This window comes from Lactuca sativa, chromosome 5 (assembly GCF_002870075.4).
Source record: "Lactuca sativa cultivar Salinas chromosome 5, Lsat_Salinas_v11, whole genome shotgun sequence".
Lineage (NCBI taxonomy): Eukaryota > Viridiplantae > Streptophyta > Magnoliopsida > Asterales > Asteraceae > Lactuca > Lactuca sativa.
In genome coordinates, this window is record NC_056627.2 from 195,883,803 (window position 1) to 195,892,143 (window position 8,341).

Genomic DNA, 8,341 nt, shown 5'->3' on the forward strand with positions numbered 1-8,341 from the left:
TGGTGCGGAAAACAAAGGCGTGTGTGTGATGGGCCGCTACCGCGCCTGCTCCTTCCCCTTGACTGGAGAGGTACCTGAAACAACAACTGAAAACCGTAAGCACGAAGCTTAGTGAGTTCCCCCACTGTACCACATACCATATATCCACATAGCATACATATTGCCAGGCAATTCTGGGGTGCCCGACCTACCCGGTACGGCCATTCTAGGGTGCCGACCTACCCGTGCGGCCATTCTGGGGTGTCGTCCTGCCTGTGTCAAGCCATTCTGGGGTGCTGACTACCCTTTTGGTCCTAACGACCGAATCTCGGGGACTGTTCCCCTCCTACTACCACTAACACATATAACGGAACATACTTGCATATAAACATATCCTCACATACTGTCAGACATAGATGGGGTGTCTGACCCACCCTTCGGTTCTAACAACCGAACTCTACTACTATCATGTATAACATATCAGGCCAACATATAACATATCAGGTAGTAGCAACCGAGATGATATAACAAAGACAATCATCTAATATTCAATTCCTACTAGTGGGCCGGCATTGTGGTCGTAGACCTACCGCTACTGGAAGGTAACTCACCTCGTAGTAGCTGCTGATCTGCGTGGAAACTGTCTGTCTGCTGCCGCTGCTGCTCCGAAAATCCTCTGGCTGTAATTCCCACAAAACTCTCAATCAAATACTGCTAACTGTCCTTAGGGTAAAATGACCATTTACCCCTACCCAAGCCAAGAGTCAAAGTCAAAGTCAACTTCCAGTTGACCCGACTCGCCGAGTTGGCTCGCCAACTCGTCGAGTCCCTATCCATTCGATTGTCCTTAATCCCGTCCCTACTCGTCGAGTTTGGCATTGACTCGACGAGTTTTCCTTCTAAACTGATGTCCAATAGTCCTTCATCCTACTCGCCGAGTTGTATGAACAACTCGTCGAGTTCATCTTTACCCGAAGAACACTCGACGCTGAGACTCGCTGAGTTGTAAGAATGACTCGTCGAGTCTGTTCTTGAGGCAAGAAGATTGCCTTGGACTCGCCGAGTCAGGGCATTGACTCGCCGAGTCCCTCCATGGATGAGTCCGGCTTCCGACTCATTGAGTCCACCCATGACTCACTGCTACTCAGCATACACGAAAAGGGGGGGGGGGGGATCAGGGACTCACGACTTGAATCGTCGAGTCAGAAGAACGACTCGCCGAGTCGCTTGCATGCAAGAACTGTACACTCGATTCTGCTTGAATCCAGTGCATACCATGATGGGTTTTAGCCATAAGAACTTTCCTATGTGCGCATGCAAAACCCTAATGCTTGGATCTAGGTTTCTCTAATTAAACATGCTTTGAATCCAAGACTTCTAATGACTAATTAGATATAAGAACAATAAAAAATCAGATCTAGAAGTTTAACTTTGAATCTCTTGTTTGATCTTGTTGTCTTGGAGCTCTAGAGTCACAATTGTCACTCCTCTAATGGCTTACAAACACCAACTAGCAAGGAGGATGATTTGAGAGAGAGGAGAGGGATTAGAAATCGGCCAGGGGTTCTTTGCTTTAGCAGAGGTGCCAATTTCCCTTGCCCTAGGGGTCTATTTATACTTGTAAGGCTCCTAGGGTTTCACCCTTAAACCCTAGTTGGATAATCTTTCCTTAAAGCAATCCAAATCCTTTCCTTAGATAAGCCTTGGACGAATTTGAGGCTATCCGAAGCCCTAGAATTCGTCCATCCTCTATCCAATAAGGATTTACAACCCAAAGTGTAACTATCAAACAATTGACAGTTTATACCCTCTTATTTAATTAATCTCTTTAAGTCACCAAATTAATAATAATTAATCTATGACTTATATTAATCAAATAACAATATTATTATTCCTTATATTATTCTCATAATATATTAATAATATCTATTCTCTCATAATAAATCATCCTGTCAAGTTGCTATGGTGAATGCAACCCAAAAGGACCATGCACAATCGGGTCAAATACTTGCCCAATATAGTTGCAGCCTTAGACACTATTCCAACAGTCTCCCACTTGGATAAGTCTAGTAACTATATGCACAAGTACAATTCGATTTGCAATCATAGCTCTCAAAGACGCTGTCAAACTCTGATCTAATCAATCTTGTCCTTTAGATAAGGGATCGTACAGTCCTCTGTTTAGATATCATGCTGACAATTCTATGGAATGATTAGTCAAGCATTTAGGTTTCTCGATCTCCGATTTATTTGACATAGAACTTAATCGAACACATCAATTCAGTTCTGACCGGGCCCGACACATAAGTCAAATCAAAATCATCGAGCGGCCGAGATATTGCTTTTACCTTCTTAGGATAAAAGTTACAGATAAATATATGCATTTACTTATTCATTAATCAACTAAACACAACAATGCATTTTATAACACCGAGTTACTGATGCGTTTTCGCATTATCAATGTACAATCAATTAACAAATAACAAACCATATATCTAGGTTTTAAGACTATATGATATTATCGTCTTGCGATCACCCTTTTATATCATATTCCATAAGGTGATTCCAGCAAGCGCGGGTTTGTTCCAATGCTCAAAACCAGTTCATAAGCACTCATGAACGTCGCAACAATCTTTTGTCATATCTAATACCATTTAGACAATCTACGCACCAATTCACGACAATCTTCATTCATATCTACTTCCAACATATGAACGATTGTGGACAATTTGAATAATTCGATTATTCTTAATAAATTCAATTATTCTGGAAGTCAAAACATGCAAAATGAAACAATAGTTAAACAATTAACATAAGACAATAACATTACTCATAAATAAAACTCCTTTATTTAATCATCAAATGTTAATTACATTTATCTATTACACGTTTCTAATACTATCTAATCTATGCTAATATCATCCTTCAGCCCAATACTCCTAGCATGCTGTAAGTGCTTAACCCTACTCAGTCCCTTCGTAAGCGGATCTGCTGGGTTATCCTCCGATGATATCCTCTTCACTACGAGTTGTCCTTCTTCTACACGATGTCTAATAATGTGATATTTTCTGTCGATATGTCTAGATCTACCATGATCCCTCGGTTCCTTGGTCAAGGCAACCGCTCCTTCATTATCACAGAAAATTTCCATGGGCTCCTTTATGGCAGGTACAACTCCAAGATCACCAATGAAGTTCTTCAACCATATCGCCTCCTTCGACGCTTCGCTCGCTGCAATGTACTCTGATTCGCACGTTGAATCAGCTACGGTTTCTTGTTTGGAACTTTTCCAAGTCACTGCTCCTCCATTTAGGGTAAAGACCCAGCCCGACTGCGAATGGTAGTTGTCCCTGTCGGTCTGAAAGCTGGCATTACTATACCCTCGCACCTTCAAGTCATCACTCCCTCCGAGGGCTAAGAACCATTCCTTCGTCCTCCGAAGGTACTTAAGGATATTCTTCACCGCAATCCAATGGGCTCTGTCAGGGTTCCCTTGATATCTACTAACCATGCTCAAAGCAAAGGCTACATCAGGGCGAGTACAAGTCATAGCGTACATGATTGAGCCAACTGCGGAAGCGTATGGTACTCGGCTCATTTTTGCTATTTCAGCTTCGGTACTCGGACTTTGAGTCTTACGCAACTTGGCATTACTTTGTATCGGTAATTCTCCCTTATTCGAGTTTTCCATACTAAAACGTTTTAGTACCTTCTCTAAGTAAGTGTTCTGAGTAAGTCCTATTAGTCTCTTACTTCTCTCTCTTACTATCCTTATTCCCAAAATATAGGAAGCCTCTTCGAGGTCCTTCATAGCAAAGCACTTCCCGAGCCAGGACTTAACTTTCTGCAGAGTCGGGATGTCGTTTCCTATGAGTAATATGTCATCGACATATAGAACGATGAAGCTTACTATACTCCCACTGGCTTTGACATATACACATGATTCATCTTCGCTTCGTACAAATCCAAACTCTTTGACTTTCTCATCGAAGCAAAGATTCCATCTGCGAGATGCTTGCTTAAGTCCATAAATAGACTTCTCAAGCTTACACACTCTATTCGGATGCTTCGAATCCACAAACCCCTCTGGCTGAGCCATGTAAACATCCTCAGCCAACTTTCCGTTAAGGAAAGCGGTCTTGACATCCATTTGCCAAATCTCATAATCATGAAATGCGGCAATCGCTAGCATCACTCTAATAGATTTTATCTTCACAACTGGTGAGAAGGTCTCGTCATAGTCAACTCCGGGAGTTTGAGTAAAGCCCTTCGCGACCAATCGCGCTTTATATGTGTGTACGTTTCCATCCACATCGGTCTTTTTCTTGAAGATCCATTTGCACCCAACGGTCTTACGTCCGGGCACATTATCAACCAAATTCCAAACTTGGTTATCATACATGGAATGGATCTCGATATCCATTGCCTCTTTCCATTTTGCAGACTCCGGGCCTGCCATGGCTTCCTTATAGCTATTAGGTTCATCAAGGTTTATTAGTGTACCATCACTAATATACGTGTCCCCTTTGGCAGTAATATGAAAACCATAAAACTAGGGTTGAACTCTAACTCTTTTGGAACGTCTAAGAGGTAAGGACTCGTCAATCGGTTCAACCGGAGTTTCCTCCTCGGGTTGAGTACCAGCGGTAGAGGTTCCTTCATCTATCGACTCTTGAATCTCTTCAAGCTCGATTTGCCTCCCACTATCTCCTTGGCCTATGAGTTCTCGCTCTCGGAAAACTCCTCTCCTCGTAACAAAGACAACATTGTCCTTCGGTCTGTAGAAGAGATATCCAAAGGATTTCTGCGGGTAGCCGATGAAAATACATCGCTCACTACGAGGTTCAAGCTTGTCGTGAGTATCTCGTCTTACGAAAGCCTCGCAACCCCAAACCTTGATATGTGCTAACGAGGGAGCTTTCCCTGTCCACATCTCGAGAGGTGTTTTGGCAACCTTCTTAGTGAAGACTCGGTTAAGGATATGGGCGGCAGTCTCTAAGGCATACCCCCAAAAAGAGATTGATAGAGAAGCATGACTCATCATAGAGCGAACCATGTCCAACAAGGTTCGATTACGCCTTTCTGCCACACCATTCAATTGTGGCGTCCTAGGTGGCGTCAATTGTGAAACTATTCCACACTCCTTGAGATAATCGTGGAATTCAAGACTTCGGTACTCTCCTCCTCGATTGGATCGAAGCATCTTGATTTTCCTGCCCAATTGATTCTCCACTTCATTCTTGAACTCTTTGAACTTTTCAAAAGTTTCTGACTTTTGCTTGATTAAATAGATATACCCATATCTACTATAGTCATCGGTAAAAGTCACGTAGAAGCGTTTCCCATCCTTCGTGGTTGATCTAAACGGTCCACATACATCGGTATGTATTAGGTCCAATAGACCCTCACCCCTTTCACACATACTTGTGAAGGGTGACTTAGTCATCTTTCCAAGTAAACAAGATTCGCATGTGTCATCTTCCCTAAGGTCGAATGACTCCAACACTCCATCCTTTTGGAGTTGGGCTATGTGTTTCTTGTTGACATGTACAAGACGACAATGCCACAAGGATGCTCTATCCATACTATTGGAAGAATCTATGTTTAAAACATCATTTCCTAAGTTATCAACAATCATAACAGTTTGATAAATTCCATTACATGCTATAGCTTCAAAATAAAAGACACCATTTAGAAAAGCCAAAATAGAACCATTCTCATTAGTAAAAGAAAATCTAAAACCTTGTCTAAACAAACCATGAAATGAAATGATGTTTCTAGCCATTTCTGGCGAATAGCAACAATTGTTCAAATCTAAACTTAAACCATTTCTAAGCACTAAAGAATACACTCCAATATTGGTCACAGGCGACGATCTTCTGTTCCCCATGATTAGATTTATTCTTCCAGCCTCCACATCCCTATTTCTTCTTATTCCCTACACATTAGAACAAATGTGGTAACCACAACCGGTATCAAGAACCTAGGAAATAGCATGAGATGAATCGTTAGATTTAATTATGTATATACCTGCGAAAGACGGCTTGATCATTCCTTCCTTGATGGCTTGCAGGTACTCTAGGCAGCTTCTCTTCCAATGTCCTATCTTGTGGCAGTGGTGGCACTCTGCCTCCTTTGGGTTAGGGCAGGGCTTAGCAGGATCAACTTTGGTCCCACTAGAAGAGGCACCATCTCGGGCTTTAACCTTGCAATAGTTCTTAGACGAAGCCTTCCTCTTCTTTCCCTTTCCTTGTCCAATAGCCAAGACAGGAGCAGCGGGTGGATTGGGAGTTGGTGCAACAGACTTGTCCTTGAAGTTGCTCTCAGCGACCCTCAAGAGACCTTGGAGTTTGCTTAGGGTGACCTCCTCTTTGTTCATGTGGTAGGTCATCCTAAATTGATTGTAGCTTGGAGGCAAAGAATGAAGCACCATGTCGATCGCCAAGTCTTCCCCAAAGTCAACATTCAACTTGCAAAGACGGTCGACATACCTTTGCATCTTTTGCAGGTGCACGGTAAGAGACTCTCCATGACCCATCTTAGCGGAAATCATGTTAGTGAAAATCTCATAACGCTCTTGTCTCGCGTTTTGGTGGTATCTCTCTAATAAGTCTTGATGCATCTCATACGAGTACATGTCCTCATAGGATTTTTGGAATTCGGAGTTCATAGTGGCTATCATGATGCAATGTACCTTCGTTGCATCGCACTCATGAGTTTCAAAAGCGGTCATTTCAGCCGGAGTAGCAATTTCAGGGTTGATCTTCTCGAGCTTCTCATCGAGGACGTACTCCTTATCCTCATAGCGAGCAATAGTGTGAATGTATCTTATCCATTCGCTAAAGTTCGTTCCATAGAAAGTGACCTTTTGACAAAGGCTCATCAATGTGAAAGAACTAGCAGTAGCGTTGTTCACGTTCGACATCTACAAATAGAAAGGACAAAGATAGATTAGAATATGAATCCCTAATTATCACCTAATAAGAAAATTAGGGCTAGGATCCAACAACAATATTCACATATTAGAAAAAGGGATGTCGTAATCTAACATGCAAACAATTTGAAGGTAAGTGAATGATGATTCACTAATTCTCCACCATAAAACCTAAATATAAATTCTAAATGAATTTGAGAATTCCTAGGTTTAGATGAGATTCATTGAAACATTTCAATGGCATGTTTAAATCTCGATATGCCCCTCTTCTTTGTGACTGGGATACCGAGGATCACAAAGCAGGTGTGAATTACCATGCAAATTCACATGGTGCCCTCATTGTAACGATCACCTATTCGATGTGCCAGTAAACCACACACGCTCCATCGAACTATGATAAACAATGAATCACCCTTTGCCACCTTTGCTTAGAACCAATTAGTGTGCCGGTAAACCACACACGCTCCACTAACTTCTTAGCAAGGGTGCAAAGTGTAATTTCATGGGATTGCATCAATTCACTTTTCCTAAAGTAACTAAGATTGGGAAATTTTAAAAACATGTAGTTACTTTGTATTTCATATTATACTTTTAATGAGAGGATGAGGTTGCCCTATCCTACCCGTTCGGCTAACGACCCTCCACCGATCAAGCAAGCGGTGGGTGTGAGTGTACACGCATTAAGCGCCATTTTATAGGCCGCAACCTTATACCCACCTTATAGATCGGCTTCGTGAATGAGGCCTACTAATGGTAAGACTAGCATTTTAGTTATACATATATATATATATATATATATATATATATATATATATATATATATTAATCTTGTAATATTATATTAGTATAGGGTTGTATTTTAAACTTGTAAAATTCTAGGGTTTGAAATTTAAATTGTCTAAATTAAAACTTTTAATCACAAAACATAAATTTCAAAACTTGAGGACAAGTTTTGAACATTTAAAACATGATCAAATAGCAAATAATCTTAATTAACAATTAATTCCATAATTATCCATATTTGATTTATTTAATGATTTCTTGCAAGATAATTACCAATTTAATCAAAATAATTAATTAATTATCACATAAGGAAATTAAATATTTTATTAGTTGATAAATATCTTTAATTAGATCAAGATTATAGTCATATATATCAAAAAATCGGATTAGGGTTGATCTAATATGATAAAGGCAAGTTTCCATAAGATAAATATCAAAAAATCCCGAATCTGGCCCTTCCTGACGCTCGGAATCGTCGAGTTCCCAACTGGACTCGTCGAGTCAGGCCAACTCGTCGAGTCCACCATGGGACTCGTCGGGTTCATGACACAGAACCACAAAATTCGAATTTTTCAAGCAAGATTCAAACAAACAAGCAACAATTTAATAGAAACCAATCTAGGCTCTGATACCACTAATGGGTTT